This window comes from Girardinichthys multiradiatus, chromosome 18 (genome assembly GCF_021462225.1).
Source record: "Girardinichthys multiradiatus isolate DD_20200921_A chromosome 18, DD_fGirMul_XY1, whole genome shotgun sequence".
Taxonomy (NCBI): Eukaryota; Metazoa; Chordata; class Actinopteri; order Cyprinodontiformes; family Goodeidae; genus Girardinichthys; species Girardinichthys multiradiatus.
This window is the reverse complement of record NC_061810.1, coordinates 16,948,154-16,967,054: the sequence shown is the minus strand read 5'-3', so window position 1 is coordinate 16,967,054 and position 18,901 is coordinate 16,948,154. Positions and strand designations below refer to the sequence as shown.

At 41.9% G+C, this 18,901-nt stretch overlaps 1 protein-coding gene across 1 annotated transcript in view; it reads right to left on the bottom strand.

The window, feature by feature from the left end:
* gramd1bb (GRAM domain containing 1Bb) overlaps positions 1 to 18,557 on the bottom strand; it is a 210,704-nt gene extending 192,147 nt beyond the window's left edge. Inside the window, exon 1 of the mRNA XM_047391430.1 lies at positions 18,195 to 18,557. The gene's annotated coding sequence lies outside the window, so the exon portion shown is untranslated. The remainder of the gene's footprint in view (positions 1 to 18,194) is intronic.
* Positions 18,558 to 18,901: the final 344 nt, after the last annotated feature.

Genomic DNA, 18,901 nt, shown 5'->3' with positions numbered 1-18,901 from the left:
GGTGCCTTTAAATGACACCTCATCAGGGGGGGTTGTTAGAAATAACCTTTATTAATATGACTCCTAGCTGTTTTTCCCATTTATACCATAGTGATATAAAGTATAAGTTCTAATGTTTCCCTTTTGTTAGAATAGGATAAGAATGCTCATCAACACACAGTACAAGGATAAATGGCCCAAGGTTTGTCATGAACGACCTGTGGCTGGGGCACTGGGGTTGATAGTGGAGCAACTGGTTTGATTAGAAAGCCACAGCACACTTAGATTAAGGATGGACACCCGCTACTACACAACCTAACAGATAGACACCATAAGGGTGACACATAGTCTACTGATAATCACTGAGAGAGTGCACATCCATTGCATTGGAGTGCCAGATATAAAACTACATGTGACCTTCTATCGGGGCTCTTCGTCATCCTTTTACAGACTACGACGGTCTGGGACGGGAGCCTCAGCGCTAATCTCTGTAATCATTCCTCTGCCTAAATTAGATTATAGAAGCTAAAAGAAACTGTTTGAGAGTCGTTCCTTTAAGGGTCTTTAGATAGAGTGTGTGATTGCTTCTGGGGACCAAGGACTGGAGGGGCTCTGAGGCATCTGACCGCCAACAGGGTGCGGTAGCTCGGACACTCGTGAACTGGGTACCATTGTCTGAGTACAAGTTTGAGTTTGCTAATCAGTGAGGCTGACGTTAGGATTACCAATTTGTCGACTTCAAAACACCCGGAGTAAGAATCCACGAGCACCAGGTAATGGTCTTTGTTCCACTCAAATATGTCTGTGGCTGTGATGGACCAGAGGGAGATCTGGAATTTGATGTAGTTTCAGTGGTAGTTTTTTGTTGGTGAGGCTCAAGACCGTTGCAAACACTGCATGATTTGACTTTGTCCTCTATGTCACTTTGTTGACAACCAGAACACACTGTCTCTTGCTCTCCTTTTTGTAGATTTCATGCATGGATGTCCTTTGTGCATTTCCTGTAGGTAAACATCATGCAGGGATGTTGGGATAACAGCTCTATTGTCTTTCATAATGACGTTGTGTCAGAGTCTGGGCTGTGTTGTCTCCCTGCTACTAACCCGTTGGCATCACCAGGTGCCGCTAGCCGAGGGAGGTTGAGGGTGCAACAGGTGCGGCTCATTGGCTCATCAGCTGTGAAGCTTAAGAGGGTGGATTGCCAGCACATCGTCGCCTGACTGTTTTGCCCTCTGCGCTAATTTTATCTGGCCAGGATCCTGCCTTCAAGGAGGTTCAGAATCTGTTTCCCCTCTTGTGACCTAGTATTAATTATTCCCTGTTTGCCACTCCAGGTGCAGATCTTTGACTTTGTCAGGCCAACAAAGATTCACAACACGCTGACAGAACTGTTCAGGACCAAGCCTGGCTGGCAGCCTCGGACCCTGTGACGTTTCCGCTGGTGGAGCGAACCCTGTCTGCCCTCCAATGCACTACCACTCTAGACTCCTTTCCGGGCTCCAGTAGGAACTGAGGATTGCTGCGCTCGAACCCCCAGGCTCTAAGCCGCTCTCCCTGGCGGATTTCCCCAGCCCAACCAGTAAGCAGCTACACCGTTCTAGCCTCATTCAGACATTCAGCTTCTTACCTGTTCTCTCTCTCTTACGCAGTGGTGAGGATCCAGTTCCAAGGACGTGAGAGATTGTTTTGCTTGAGAAGGACAATAAATATAACTAAACTGTTCTCTGTCTGTGAGTGTTCTGCATGTGGGTCAAGGCGGCGGTCAGAACTATGACATGTTTTCAATAACCACCTCCTCGTGAAAATTGAAGAACGCTTTGATTTCTTTGGGGAAGCTCTGACTTGTTTTAGACACCCCTGCTGGATGTAATGAGCAAGTGTCTGCAGAGTTGCATTTTTTGTGGTGTGTTCTGCTAGCTTCTGTACTGTAAGCGTCTTGGTGAGATGAGCTAGAGACATTACTTCAAAGTTGCGTTGCTCCTCTTTGAGAGGTTGAGTCTGGCTTTGTTGTATGAGAAACTGTGACAGCAATATAAAGGTTTTTCCCTTTCTTGTAAATGAGAGTCAGGTTTAATTTCTGCAGTCTCAGCATTATGCACTGCAGCCGTGTTGGGAGTGTGTGAAATGGCTTGCTTTGAATTGTGACCAATGCCCAGTGGTCCAATTTGATTATCACTAATTTTCCATTAATGTAATGAGAAAACTTGTAACATGCGAAGACTACTGCCAGTAACTCCTTTTCGAACTGAGCATACCTTCTATCCGTCTGAGTCAGAGTGCGTGATGCGTATGCTATGGGTTTGTTGTCTTGGAGGCAGCCGGCTCCTAGACCATGCTGGGAAACGTCGCAGGTGAGTTAGTGTCTTCTGTATGTCATAATACTAGAGCACAGGTGGGCTGGTGATGCACGCTTTCAGTTTGTTGAGAGCATCTTGCTGGTGTTGGGTCCAGCTCCACACCAAATCCTTGTGAAGCAGCTGACATAATGGTGCTTACAATTCACTCTGTTGGACCACTTGTTTGCTGAATATTGGACCATTTGCACGTTGCTGGACGCCACTATGCCTTTCCAACGTCATCGGCCATTTTGTACTGCAGGATAGTCTGTTCCTACAAATCCCAGCAGGCACCAAGGCTGATAGGACGGGGGCATCGCAGCCCTGAGGCCACCGTCAACTATATAACAGAGTATGAGATGGCCCACCATGCTTTCAGCTTGGGACCAGATGCGGTTACCACACAACTGAAGCAGCATTCTGGAGAAGAAGTCCCAAGTGGATTTCATTCATTCTCCTTCGTTGGCCAACGAGAAAACTGAGCAAATTAAGCTTACAGGAATAAGAAGGCTTGTAAGTTTTCAACTTTACCGATCAAAGACGTGGCTTTAACACGAAACCAAAAAACCATGGAGTTTTCAAGGAGACGCAATTTTACGTCCTTGTTTTTGTACCAGTCGACTAGTGACGGTCCGTCATAATGTTTCTACCTTTCTGCCACGGAGGCCACCAAGGAAGAAAATGGACTGCTTTGCTGAGTATCAGCGGACGCATGGAACCTCCCCCCCCCCCCCCCCCCTTCTCCCTCTGCTCAGAGGAGGCAACGACAAGTAAAATCCACCTTTTATTTTTATGTCTTTATTCTTTATTAGGAATAGCTTGGGCAGGGTAGAGGAGGGCTTTTTCACTTGCTCTCGGTGGAAGACACACGCATTTTCTCTCCCTCCCTCCCTGCTGATCCCTGCTTCTGCTTTTGTCTGTATTTTTCTCAGAGCCTCGCTTTGCATATCCTCCAAACTTGTAAATTATGGATTTGGTCAGCTGGACTCTCAATGTAATTGGTCAAAAAAAAATTTTTTCCTACAGGATGACAGGGTAAAGGAGACCCTCTTGTACGTTCTTCACTGGAAACACAATGGATTCTTGGCAGCAGTGGAAGATTGTGTGCCTGATTACAATGTTGGTCGCGGACGTAGAAAATGTGTACATATTTGGACTTTGATAACAGGATTTCTGCTTTTTGGAGTTGGTGATTACCTGGGTTATTGAGTGATTCGCAAAACGTGGGTGGCTGTTCAAAGCATCCAAAAGCTGCCTGCGATGTTAGATGGAGTCTGTAGAGTGATCAACACTCAGACTGAAATGTTAAGAGAGCAGAATCGCAAGCTGGATAGCCTGGCAGCGGTTGGACTCAGATGTTAAAGGATATAATCTTGGAGAAGTTGTACGCTCCAGATCTGCGGAAAATACCAGAAATTTGACTATTTGGATTCGCAATTGAGACATACCAGTAAAACTCTTAAGGTGGTTGGAAATTCACAACTGCCTGAACCACAACATTTATTGTTTCTCTAAATCTGGCTCCCCAATGTGGCCTTGGCAACTTCTGCTAACTGGCTATTGACAAAATATCTCCTGGATGTTATATAAACATGACGCTCTTCCCCAGCACTACCCTACCAGCTGTGTGCTGATAGGACTAAGGACAATGGCGCTTCTATCAGTGTTGACAGTCTAATTCTTGCAAACACACTCAGACTTACATTCGCACTCTCAAGATTCCACCGTACCCTTGCTAAATCTTTACTTATGTGTGTGTTGCTTACCCCTGCTGAGGTTTTTTTGGACTGTTTCAGACTCTATTCTGCTAAGAACCAAACATTATTAGTAACTTTGACTTTAGCTGCTCTTACACCAATGACCCAGCTTTCTTAATTCGATTACTTAGTTCAACTTCAGCACCAGTAAAGGCAATATATCATTATCACCTGAAAATGTGGATTAAAGCTGTTTTGTACCAGTGACTCAGCTTCACTAGTTAGAATTCAGTGGAATGATGAGACTTCTTAGCACAAGATGCTTTCCCCTACATAGAGGTCTTAATGATATAATTACCTCTTTAGAAAGATTGGTTTAGAACCAACTCTTACCAGTAAAACCCAAAGGATTATTAATGTTATCTGTATCATTGTGATATTGACCAGAGATTTTTAGATTTCTCAGAAGGATTCATAGACTTTTAGATTTCTTTGTGATCGCATTGTAATTGTATGTACAGCGCTTTTAGTGTCTCGTTACTGAAAAGCGCTATATAAATAAACTTACCTTACCTTACCTTACCTTAGTGCGATGTAGAATCGGCACTTATAGTCTAATGTGTTCTGAATTGTATGTGCATGCAACCTTTTTTTTTTTTAAACTTGACTGCTGTTGAATTTCGGAGGCCGCCGAGTCTCACGAGTTGTGTTTTTACTGTGCGAACACCTGAGAGCAGGTGTGCTGTGAAACTGGACTGCTATAATGGTGAAAATCAACCATTTTCTTTGTCTTCAACTTCATGTTTTACTGGTTTGCTGCCAAAAAGGTTTATGATCCTTTGTGTGCGCTGATTTTACAACTTTGCTTGGGGGTTTTATGACCGCCTGTGTCCCGCTGAGCTACACATTCTGGCCGCTTCCCAAAACTCCGCTCCGCGTCACATTATCATTTGTTTGCCATAACTGCTGATTTGATTTCATACACACGCAATGCTGTAGTTTCATTTTGTTTAGTTAGGTATTTTACTCTTTTTTATTTTACTCTTTTACTTTCGTGTAGAACTTTGCATGTTTGATTAGGTGAAGATTATTAAATCGGAGAGCAAGTTGTATCAGGACTGTTGATTTCATAAATGTCACGTAGATAAAGAGAAGTTGTTTGTGTTTATTTTGTGCAAGAGTGATTTGTCAGTCAAAATAAGGTTAAAGTTATTATTAATTAATCAATGGACAATTGAGTCCCCTGAGGTCTTCCTTCAGTCATCAGTGGCGGAAGACGGATGTGTTTACGGTACACGTCCCACGGGTCTAGGCGCATGAAGACCCTCTGTGTGTGGAGTCTACAGTGCGTAATAAGGAACCCGGGGGTGTCTTGCAGGACTGTGCCGGTTGGTGGTCCTGTCTGTATTACACCGGTTGGTAGAACAAGTGTGGAGCCAATAAGAATGCCAATCATCCAGATGACCTCCATCCTGCAACAGAGAAATCCTGATTATAGAAGGGAAACATTTTTATGGGTGGAGTTGTTAGTGGTTAGTGCATGTTAGTGTGGAGTTTATTTACATGCATTTATCTGGCGGACCTTATGCGCTACCCTCTCCTCCCTCATTTCCGGAAGGGAGCCCTGTTTCTGTGGAGGAGAGTCTGTGGTAGGGTTTGATCTGTTTGGATTTTGAGATTCTTATTCTGTAGGCCCACTGGTGAGAGTTTCCCCACAATTTCGACGGGGCCTGCCCATTTTGGGAGACATTTTCTGGAGCGCCCGGTTGGTAGGGCAAATCTGAAATAGAAAACGTTTTCGCCCACTTTGTATTCACGGTGGGCTGCTTTCCGGTCATAATATGCTTTCGCGCCCTCTACGCTGGCTTCCAGGTTTGTTTGCGCCCAAGCGAATGTGGATCTGAGGTGCTCCTTCAAGTCTGCGACATATTGGTGTGCTCTGTAGGCAGTTGTCACACTCACATCTTCTGGATGGTACAGTAGATGGAGTGGGAGAGTCATTTGCCTTCCAGTCATCATCTCAAAGGCTGTCACCCCCGTAGAGCGTTGGGGGGTGGACCGGATGGCCATCAGGATTAAAGGGAGTTTGATGTCCCAGTCCTTTCCGTTGTTGCTAACATACTTCTTTAGCATGGCCACTATGGTGCGGTTCATCCGCTCCACCTGGCCCGACGATTGAGGGTGGTAGGGAATGTGACATTTTACTTCCACTCCCAGAATGTCAAACAGCGCTGTCATGACGCTTGAGGTGAAATGTGTCCCTCTGTCTGAGTTAATGGACAGGGGAAGACCCCACCGGCTGAAAACATGGTTCAGCAGAAGAACAGCTGTGGTTACAGCTGTGTCGTTTGGTGCAGGTAAGCATTCAACCCACTTGGTGAAACTGCACGTCACTGTTAGGAGGTATTTGTTACCTCTGGTCGATTTGGGGACTGGTCCAACCCAGTCGATTTGCAGGTGGGACCACAGGAACGTGACCCCCCTTCGCTGAAGTGGGGCCCGACCGAGTTGTTGTGACGGTTGGAACTGACAGCAGGTCAAACATCCTTGCATGTAGATTTGGGTGTCGTGAGCCATCGAAGGCCAGTATGCCACCAGTTGTAGGGTGTGGAGTGTGGCTTTAAGACCCCTGTGACCCCCTACAGGAGAGTCATGAGCGTAGGCTAACATGACCCCCCTGTGGTCAGTTGGTACCACCCATCGGGGCGTCCCACGCCCGTTGTGGGTGTAGACTAACAAATCTTTCTCCAGCTTCAGGTGGGACAGGTTACGTCGGAGGGTTCTCAGTTCTTTGGTCTCGCCAATGGCGACGTTTCCGCTGATCCACCGTTGGCCACTAGCTCCCTGATGGTGTGGAGGTTCGGGTCTTGGTCCTGCATGGTTGCCAAGTCTGTGTCACTGGGTTTTCGTCCAAGGTGGAGAGTCTCCCCGGAGCTTTGGGGGTTTTCACGCCTCTCCTTTGTCTGTCGCCGAGTAACGGCACAGATGACATGGGTATGAGAGGGAGGAAGCTGTTCTTTTTGGAAATTCCATGGGGTTCCACTTTCAGCTCCCAATCGGGCTAGACGGTCTGCTTCATCATTTCCGTCCTTGTCTGGGCCCAACATCTGGGAGTGACCTTTCACCTTTTTCCAATACACTACCATTCCCTGTTCTGTGGTGAGGTGGTCACATGTCAGGAAGAGTTCGGAGTGTTTTAGCTCTTTATTCCTGGCATTCTTCATTCCATTCTCTTTCCACACCGGGAGGTGGGAGACGAAACTGTGCCGAGCATAGTTGGAGTCGGAGCAGATCACCAGTTGTTTAATGTCCAGGGCTGTAGCCTGCTGGAGGGTGATGAGTACTGCTGCGATCTCTGCATATTGACTTGTTTTCGGCCCCAGTTGGTAGTGGTTTGGTTCGGTGACGTGGTGTCCAACCCAGATGATGCCCACACCAGCCTGTAGTCGACCTTCATGAAGAAAGGCGCACCTGTCAATGTAGGCTCTTGTAAGCCCTTCGCACACGTTAGCGGTGGTTCGAGGAAAACTGGGAGGTGGCAGGTTTGTCAATGGTGGTCGCTACGGTGTCGCATTCACAGTGCTGACATTCTGCTAACCCTTATCCCAACACCATTTTATTATTCTGACCGTACTTGACCTCAACGTTATAACCTTGGAGTGCCATCATCCATTTTGCAATGCGACTGTTGGACACTCTTCCTTCTCTCAACTGTTCGCTGTTCAAGAAAGTGACCAATTGATGGCACGTCTCAATAATGACTTTCTGCCCCCCAATGTAACTGCGGAAATGTTCAACTGCCCAGACTGTAGAAAGCAGAGCTTTCTCACAGTCGGAGAACTTAACCTCTATGTCACTCAAAGGTTGGCTTGCGTATGCCACAACTCCATGTTTCTGCTTCAATGCAGCACTTAGACACTTGGAGGAGAAACCCGCTTCCAGGTAGAACTCCTTGTCCTTATCTGGGTAGGCCAGGCAAGGAGCAGAACCAAGTTTCTGTTTTAGGAGTTGGAAGGCATGCTTTTGGGGTACTCCCCAAGTGAAAGGCGTGTCTTTGCGCAGGAGTTCTGTGAGGGATCTGGCCATCTCCGCATAGTCCTCAATAAACTGGCGGGAGTAGTTACAGACCACTAAGAAACTCAGAAGTTCAGACACATTCGTTGGAGCCTTTATGTCTTGGATGGCTCGGATCCTGCTGACTTGGGGCTCAATGCTGTTTGGGCCCATGGTTAAACCAACGTATTCCACCTTTGTCCGGCACCATTGGCCTTTGGCGAGTGCTAGCTTAGCCCCTGCTGCGCCAAGCTGGTCCAGGATGTGCCGGACTTCGGCTAGGTGTTCCTCGAATGTCCTGCTCCTCATAAGGATGTCTTCGACGTAAATGAGGTTTCCCCGGGTTGCGGCATCAGACATGGCCTTGTGAAGGAAGATGTTAAATTCAGCCGGAGAGTTCGAGTACCCAAAGGGGCACCTGTTCCAGGTATATTGGCGCTTCCCGAAGGAAAACGCCAATTTGTACTGGTCGGCCGGGTCTACCTTCATTGTCCAAAAGCCATTCGCCACGTCCACTGTGGAGAAGAAGCGAGCGTCTCTCACCTTAGCCAGCTCCTGTCCAGATGAATCATGGGCCAGCGTGAGAGGGGTACCTGCTTGTTCAGTGATTAAAGGATTGCTAAAATTAATTAGCAGCACACAACAGGCTGAGCTGTTCAGTGATTAAATGATTGCTAAAATTAATTAGCAGCGCACAACAGGCTAAGCTATTCAGCTAGCTGTCTGATTCATACATGTATCTTCCAGGTGTATGGGTTTGCTTAAAATGGGCACACAGGTTTGACCGTTCAAACTGTGGCTTACCAAAGTCTATGCTTTAATGGGGGTAATCAAGCAAACACACAAAAAGGGGAAGAAAGAAGAAGAGAAAGAATTTTGAAATAACCCAAAACCAAATTCAAAATAAAATTTTAAAAATGGGAAAACGAAACTAAACATTCAATGCTGTTCTTAGCTTCAAATAAATGTTAGTGTTCTCTAATATGAATCACCTACCTTCCTGTTAGACAACTAAGTTAGTTTTATGAGTCAGATCAAAACATGCTTCACACAATAAAACCCAGCAAAAACACTTACATTTTATCCAAAAGTGGTAATGAATGATCTGTAACTTCAACTTTCAACTTTAAGTTATGCCCTTTTGATCATAGGTGATGGAATTATCTGCCTGTGTTAATGAATCGAGTAAATAAATAAAAAAATCAAAGTAGGAAATGCAATTCTCACTAGTGACCACCAGATGGTACCGAGTGCCGGTCTGCGGTTTGGGAAATCCAGCTGCAACTGTAATTTATTAAATGGCCACCAGATGTAGGTGTTGTTTTCTACCTGACTGGGAGAATGTTGGTCACAACTGTAATTGCGCCCAGCGGACACTGGGGCAGGTCTGCTGCTTATCAGCGCTGGTTTTTACAGCTGCAGCAGCAGACTGGCCGGTTGGAAATTAACTTTAACTTTTCCACAAGTTAAACCAACTTTCACCTTGCATCCACAACAAACACCTCTGAAATATTATGTTATTATGTTATCGTGGTTTCTGTTGCCTTTTGTTGAATTTATGCCTTTCCATTATGACATTACTCCCTGAGTTGCATATCTCTTTGAATTTCCTTTTTAGACATGCTGGGTCCCCCCTCAACTCTGCAGGTACTTCTATTGTGCCTTCAGCTGATATGACTGCGGGGGTATACGTGAATGATAGCTCTCCTTTGATGGCCTCAGGTCCTGCTAGAATGAGGAGTATATAAGCCTTCATTTTATCATGTTTGTCACTGTGGGGCAGCGGCGATGAAAATATCATACTCTAACGAGAACGTACGCCAATTTTCAGCGATGTTCCTGTCAGCTGACTTGTCCAAGAGCAGGGACCAAGAAAGCCAGTACCAGGCCAAAAAAGGCAGTAATGGAAATGGTTGCAAAACAGGCTGAGTGGAGTGGAGCCGGCCAAAGTAGAATCCATGGACAAAGGGCATTATTCTGCATATGTCCAGATTTGCAAATGTTTAAGTTTTGTTTCGAGTTTTTTCTTTGTCATAATTGTTTATGTTTTCCAGGTGGTGCTTCAGTTCATTCCTGTAGGTTTAGTTTCTTATTTGTTCTGTTTATGCTGCATTTTAGTCCTGGCACTTTTGTAAGATTTATCCTTTGGTTATACTGTTTTTTTTTTTTTTTGTCTGTTCAGCTCATTCATATTTTAGTTACCACTCCCTGCAACAGTCAGCTCATAATCAGCTTCATCCAGTCCACCTGCGACATGCCAATTATGTTTTCTGTTTTCACCTGTGCTATGATCTGTATTTACTCTGCTGTTCTGTCTCCTCCTCACGAATACATAGTCTTTGCCATGTCAAGTCTATCCATGTCCATTCAACCAATGCCATGCTTTCATATGTTCATGCCTACATCTGCTACCTCCTGCCTGTTGTAAGTTTTTGCTATTTGCTTATTAAAGCATTTTGTACTCACCATTATTCTGCTGGCTGCCTGTATGCATTTTAGGTCCACTCCAAGAACCACTTCCTAACTGATTATGAGTGTAGGGCTTGCTGTTCTAGAATACCAGTGCCAAAATTCAAACCTCCATCTATTGTTCTCCACACTGCACCAGGCAGGTATTCATAACTGACATAGACTGAGAGCTGTTTGGCTATTAATTCCTGATAATCGGGTGGTGCACCCACTTGGTAATTTTGATTAAAATTACTAAATTTATTAATCACTGCCTTTTGCACTTATTAATAATTATTCATAAACAAACCAAATATATTTTTGTACATCACTCAAGTTAATGCTGTGAATTTTAGGCCATGCCACTTTGGATCAGGGATCTAGATGCATGTTCTGACAGCACACACAGGCCGTCGTTTCTGTGCATCCACTCATATGATGTTAAAAGACAAAGTCATCCATAATGGGGTGTGGCAGCATATTAACAAAGCAGCAATGAACTCACAGCACCTAATCATTAGTGGTGGCTCATAGGCAGATCAGCTTTGCTTAATATTTTTCATTTGTGTTACCTTTTGTAACTTGACATAGTTTTCAATTGATTTTTGCTTTAAGATTTCCTTTAACTGGCATTTTGTGTTTTATAATTGTATTAATTATTTTTGCTATACTATTCCCTCGCCCACAAGACTAATTCGAGTACTTGGAAATATCTCTGACAAAATACACAGACAATTTTAATGTGAGAACTAAGGGAACACCTTTCATCGCTCTTATTTAGATAACATGGATTTAAAGCTGTACTCAGCGAGTTACCAGCGACATGTCCATCAGCTGACTGGGGGCTGACTGCATGAGTGGATAGCATGACTAATAAACTAGCAACAATCAGCAAGTTATACTTATCTTTCTTGATAAAGAGCAGAACAGCAAAAAAAAAAAAAGGTTTATTGTGTAATAAGCACTTGAAAACTGCCAGTATATTTCTGCTTAAGCCTATTTATCAAAATCAAAAAACAAAATAAACACTATAAATAGCACTGGTAAAGTGTTTGTCCTTAAAACAAAAGAGAATGAATCATGTTAAATTTTTTTTTAATCACTTTGTTAATAACATGAAACAGTGAAACTTCTGTGCTTTAACTTAAGCTTATTATACCGTGAAATTTGAATATCTTCTTATCCTTACTTCACAAAACAAAGAAACAAAAGTTCTCATCTTAAGCTGTTTAGACCCATTATAGATTTGCAGAACATCATTTCCCGTCTCCTTCTTCACCTTTATAACATTATCACACTTTTAATCCCTTGATGAAATGATCATACCACATAGATATAACACCAAGCCTGCTCACTTGAGGGTTTAAAGGAGCACAGTCTTCGTACATGTTCACACATCTGTATTTGGCCTTTAGTATGATGATGTTTGCACTGTCATGCTCTGGTACAGTATTAGCTTCTTCAGCTGTGTGGATTTACTACCATGACACAAAGATATATGGTAGAAAAGGACAATAGTTTCATTATGGCAAATACATCAAGACATGTAAAGGCAGAGAGCAACTAAATGTAACCTATGTTACTTAAATTGAGTGCCCGTTCAGCCATCAGTGGCGCCGTTATAAAGGGAAACGCTCTCAGAGTACGCCCCGTTCTGATGTCACGTCCTCCTTGCTGTTGGCTGTGCATGGCTGGAATAAACAAATGACTGATTCAACACGAAATCCGATTAACACCTTATGTAAATCTTCCCATACTCATTGGTAAGTTACTTTACAACATGATTGTTAAGACCGGTTGGGTAAAGTCGTCAACTTTTCTGCTGAAGTTCATTTTTAATGCCGGTTGTGTTACGGCTTCATTTCCGCATTCGTGAACAGAAGTCCAGAACACAGTTATTTTTAGACATTTATGTTCATAAAGTTAGTTACGGTCTTAAATTATGACCGTATATTTGTTTGTGACAAATGTTTAACAATTCAGCTGCATTTCTATGGAATTATGCAAATGTTTTGGAATGTTTTGACACTGTTTAAATATTAATGCTGCTAATGTTAGTAGCGATGTCAGTGAAATGCCTACGCATGGTTTCTTTTAGCTTTATGCTACTGCCTGTAATTTGTTGAATTAATTGAATCTAGCTGCACAGCTTATTTTGAATACAATGATCAATGAATTAATTTTGAATCATTTGAAATTCTGAATTATTATTGTAATTTCTGTATGTACAGAAAGCAATTTAGAGATGTTACCGGTAACCTAATGTATTTTTCCAGATGCTGATTGCATGTATTTTGACCTTGTTTATAGGTCAGGTTTTTTTTGGACTCCCTGAACCTGTTCTAGAGTGGTGAGCTGGTAGGATTATTTATTTTTCCCTTTTGATTCGGGACCTTGGACATGTGAGAGTCCTGTTTTTTTTTTTCCCCAAAAGGAACTTAACTAAAAGAACATGGACAATAACTGAACTTTCATATTTAGTTTGGATAACCACAAACTGAACCATTTTGAACTGAAAAGGATGCGAAAGTCAAAAAAATAATAGTATTGCATTTGAATGACTGGATACTTGTCTAATGTAATCTTGTCTTGACACACATATCTGGTGTCTGTCTAATTATTTGTTTGTTGTAATTTAAGTTAAATATATATTTCTGAATCAGATGAGCATTTTTTTTTCTTCCTCTGGTTGTCTTGTTTCATCCCAGGCTCCTATGACGAACTTAATTTTCTGTTGTCAGTTTTGTTAATATCTTTGCGATAACTGGTCCATACCAAAAAAACGTAACCCATACAAGCATATTGTGTCAGTGTTACATAAACAAATGCATGTTTCTAATTCAAGTTACAACTGATTGTAGGAAACATGCTGTTTATTGTTGTTAATATTTTTATTGGAGAATGATGAAGCTTAGAGTAAAGAAAAACCTCTAACTTTCCTCTGAAATGTAGGCATCATACTGACAGTTTCTAATTATTGCTCGAGCTGTGCTAACCCCCTGCTTGTTGTTTTTGACTCTCTCTGTTTCTCTCTCTCTAGTGTGACGTGCAGGAAGTGACTTTTGCTTGTGGGCTGTTTTTTTTATTTCTCTCAGGTATAGTAGTAAAGTGATTTTCTTGCATTACCTAAGTAGTCATTATGTATCATAACTTCTGCTCTAGTAGATTAAAGACAAGATTGAATAGAGGGCAATGATTAAGCTCACGTCTGTATTGCTGATAACCAAGCCAAAAAAATAAATAACTGCTGAAAGATACAGGAACACATTTACCCTTCAGTCATAACTGAGACATTTGTACAAAACAAAACAAAACAAAACAAAACAAAACAAAACAAAACAAAACAAAACAAAACAAAACAAAACAAAACAAAACAAAACAAAACAAAACAAAACAAAACAAAACAAAACAAAACAAAAAAAACAGCACCATACTTTTTACATCATCATCATTGCATGTGTAGACAAGCTCAAAAAAGAGTTTACAGTTGCAGAAAAACCCTGAAACACACAACATAAATATGAAATTAATCTGTTAATAACTACATGAATGATGAACTTTGTAAGACTGCATACCTCTTCACACAAGAAAACGAAATCTGGCCTTTGATAGCACCTGCTAATATCAATGAAACATGGCACAAATGCAAACCCTCTAAGTATATGAGTTTCATTAGAATGGAGCAGAAACTTGGTTGTGAAAATAATTTTAACCCAGGCGACGTTGTCTCGGTGGGAAGGGTATTTGTCTTGCAATCCAAAGGTTGTGGGCCCGATTTCTTTCTGCTTTCTTCTGCCACATATCAATGATCCCCTGAGCAAGGCCCTTGACCTTAAGTTGCCTGCTGCTCTGTGTATCGGTGTATGACTGTGTGCACATTTGTGAGTTCAATTGGGTGAATGTGGCTCTAGTGCAGAGGTTCCCAAGTTTAGTCCTTGAGAGTTACTATACAACAACTTTTAGATGCATCCCTTCTCCAACTGAGAAGAGTAGCAGGATAGTAGCTCTCGAGGACTGACTTGAGAACACTTGCTCTAATGTAAAGGGCTTTGAGTGGTCCGCATGATGAAAAAAGTGGTATATAAATTCAGTCAATTTACCATTACAAGCCATTGTGAATGAATTAAACTGACAGTGACAAACTGGCATTTAAACTTTACCTTCAATTCCAGCAAACCAAAGGACCACCTAATCAGTCAACAAACCAACTAGCCCACCAAACAGTCAAAGTGCCAGTCAGTCCTATAACTAACCAATTAACCAACTAACCAAAAGCCAATCAGCCTATCAACTAGCCATCCAAAGACCAGCAAACCCACCACCAACCACCCAATCAACAAGCAGGCCATCCAGCCATGCCAACCAGTCAAATAGTCTTCGAAAAAAAGATCTACAAAAAATGCCCCCAAGCTCAAACATGCAGAACAAAGTTCAGCTCTGTCTCTCCTCCTCATACATTTGCATACATTGCATTGTAGGTAAAAGTTATTTAACTCCAAGCAAAAAGCCACCTGTCAGTATTAATATTGCAAATATCTGCTTTCCTTCTCACCTCAAACCCTCCCATCACTTACCAATAATCTTGTGTCTTGTCAGTCAATTAGGCTAAGATTGATTTAATTAGAGAGCTGCAAAGACTACAATTCACCTGCTTTGTGTCTGGTAGAGTGGTTCCTTTAATGTATGGCTAATGGTGTTAGCCTGAGCATAGGCACCACAGAGGATGAGAGTGACCCAGATAATGCAGTAGGGAATCCAACATTAATCCTTTTCTGAGTAGGGTCAACAACAAAAGAAATAAACACATCAAACTGACATTGACAAAGGACCTCGCTTTGAACAGTCTACCTGCTGTAACCCCTTAGAAAAGGGAAACCACATATATATATATATTTTTTAAAGATATGTTTTTGGCACTAGTGGCCTTTATTTTGTATTTTTCTTTGACAGTAGGCAGACAGGAAAAAGGGGTAGACATTTGGCAAATGTCACCAGGTCCAGGACTTGAACCCAGGACAGCCACTTCAAGAACTATAGCCTCTGCACATGGTCGTGCGCTTTCGCCCCTACACCATCACCACCGCACCAAAACCATATATTTTTAGGGTTTTACTCACTGTATTTGGTGTAGTGTAAAATGCTATGTGAAATTATTGTAGACAAAATATGCAAAATCATTTATTTTATTAATCTCTATCCTGTTATGTGAGTTTGTTTCTAAAAGCACTGAGTTCACTCTGGAGGTAAGATACAAGCTGCTCATAATTAGTCTACATATATGTAACCTCTTTACCTAAAACATGTCCTGTTCACTGAACTACATGCAGTAAAGACACTTCTTTTGTTGCTCATTTAATTTATTTTTTGGTCATTTTCACATGTAAAAGTCAAGTTAATTGCTACTTAAAAGAGGGCCAAGTAAGTGAGTCCTTTGAAACAACTCTTTTAATTCAAAGCAATTGAAGGGACTTTACTCGTTTTATACCATGTCACTACTGAGTATGACAGTTTTTTATGTTGATACTATTTTATCAATTAAACATATGTGGAAGGTGGTATTGCAAATAACCCCTTGACAAATTGTCAGCACATCTACAGACAGAAAATTGAGTAAGAATGATTTTCCTAGTGCACAAAGGAAAAACAGTTGCTTCTAGAGACAGGGTAATTTCTCATCTAATCAGATATAAGGTATTCAAAGCTACAGTCACACTGTTTGCCATATTGCCATCCATTCTGGTGTATTGAAAAACAAGTGTTATGCGTGTCTGAGTATGAGGTAACGAAGTGGATTTTAAGTGTCACATCTTCAAAGTACTGTATGTATGACATTTTTGATGTGACCCCTTTTAGAATAGCTCATGTGTATTGGGATCAAGGGTAATGAATTAAAGGTTTTATGCAGCATCAGCAAGGGGTAAGGTTTTTATTTGCTATGATATCACATTCTTGTGTATTTCTTCTTTTCATGTCTAAGAGCCAACTGACTGTTTTAAAATTAAGTTTTAATGACCCCTGACTGCCCCCTAGAGGCCAGATAATTGGGTGAAATATTAAAAAAAGTACAGTAGGCTATCAGTATTAGTTTCAGCTTCAAGCATTAAGCATGCTGAGCTGAGTGATACTTCATCAGTGCTTACAGTGACTTTAGATTAAGCTACTGTTGCTGTGATATCTGAGTCGCAGTTGCATTGATTCTTCAGCAGTGGCAAACATGTGTGTTATACGTGTGTGAACAAGCCATGGCACTCTTGACACAGAACTTCTCGACATGAGAGGATTACAAAGTATAAGAAGCACAATAAGACTTTTGTTTGAGAAAATAAGGGACAATGTAAACAACTGACTCATGCAACAGTTATGTGATGTAATCATATTTAGGACAGCATTTATTAAACCTGTTTAGGGTTGGAGTTGTTACAGATGGTGGAATTTCCTTCTGAAATAAAGCCTGATCCAAGTAGCTGTTAGCATGATTTCCCATTGAAAATTATTTTTGTGACTATAGATAAAGGGCTGACTACTCTACTGCAAGAACAAACTGTAAATTATTTTCAGTGAACGACCTCTTCTGAACATCTTCCCATCTTCTCAACATCAAACTCACACTGATTCTTAGAGGACTGGGGAGAGACTGTATGTTTATGTATACATGTCAAGGAGAATAGTTGAGCGATTTATTACAAAGAGCACACTGGGTTACTTGGCCATTGTTTCCCAGACAAACTTCCCCACATTCAAATATCTCAGGTGTTCACAAAATATTACAGTCTCTCATCTATTTTTCAAAGGAAATTAAAACAATACATTCCCAACAGTGCTGGCTTCTGAAGAGAATGTAGAACATTGTGTTTAGAGTATTAATTTTGAAAAAAGGGCAGGTCAAAACAATAAATGTCTAATAACCAGAACAATAAGATACATACTGAGGTACAGAGGCTTCCAATAAAGTACGAATATTAATAGGATCAAGATAAATTAGTTCTTGTAGTTTGAGGTTGTTTTTTTTATTTTTTATTAGTTTTTTAAGATATTTTTGGATACTGAAATGTACATGTATCTGTCTATTTAAATTTTTATAGAATAATTTTAGGAGATATAGTTTTTTAAATATTGCATATCCTCAATCTCTCCAAGTGTCATAGCACAAATGCTAATTCTAAACACTTCACACATATATCACTGTGTGCTATTTCCAACAGAACACCTGCTTCTGTTGCTGTTTGTGGCTCCATGATTTGTTAAGTCTGCCACAGCTGGTCGAGACTCAAAGAGGAGCAGCATCAGTTTTATCTGTGAAGGGGGGCTGAGTAGGGAAAAAACAGAAGTGCAGGTGCTTGCAGACCTAAGGGAGAAAAAAACTGCTGTTTGCAAGGTGCTGCCCTGCTTCCATAACCAACCCCAAACCACAGGCTGACAGCCAGTCCGGTAAAAAAAAGCACTGCTCTAGTAAGGAAGAAAACTGAAAAACAAAACTGTGCTTGGAAATTTGACTCCAACTACTGCTGATGTGGTGGTGACTGAGCTCTCACACAAACATTTCAGTCATACCTGCGTGCACATTGAGGTGTCATTTTGTTCACATTCATTCAAGCACATCCAATGCAAATAGTGCAGCAATTTGCATGTATAACCACACAGTTTTTCCACAAACAAAAAATGAGAAGCTGACATACGTTACCTCAGTGAGCGAAGTGAGGTATGGTTCCTGGGAGAGAGTCAAAGATCATTCTGCTGGTGCCATCTGTCAAGCAGGTAGGCTACAAAGGCTGTAGAGGCAAGTGTCCCTCTCACTCCCTCCTCTTCACTGCCTCAGTTTCAAAACAAAGTCCCGTCTTAGATCAGAGCGGAGAGCCACGCTCCACAAGCAGGGGAATCCTCTATCAGTCTTGAAGCCAATCTGAAGCAGCTTAAATCCCCAGTGAGAATAAAAAAAGCTGCACTACTATTTCCGACTTGCTCGTGTTCTATCTGCCATGGCACAAAGCTCTCTGTCCTTGTGTTTCTTCTGTCTCCTTTGCTTTTTTTCCCTCCCCTCTCCCCTCTCAGATTCAGCTCCTCTCACACATTCCACTCTCTCGCTCACTCTGGCAAAGCACACTTTACCCGCTGAGGCTCGCACAGACACACAAACCCCCGTCCTGTGCAGACAAACATATGCAAATTCCACAGATAAATAAACACATTGACACACACACACATTCAGCTCCTGCACATAGTGTTTGTGGAAAATGGGGCTTGCTTCCGCCCACAGTTGCAGTCACATAAAACAAACATACTATCTTAGCATTGTATGTGTTTCTGTCATCAACATGATCTGGAGATAAAAACTGGAAACCCTTACAGCTAAGAGAAACAAATGGTTGTTGCTTTTGCTGTTAAAAGATT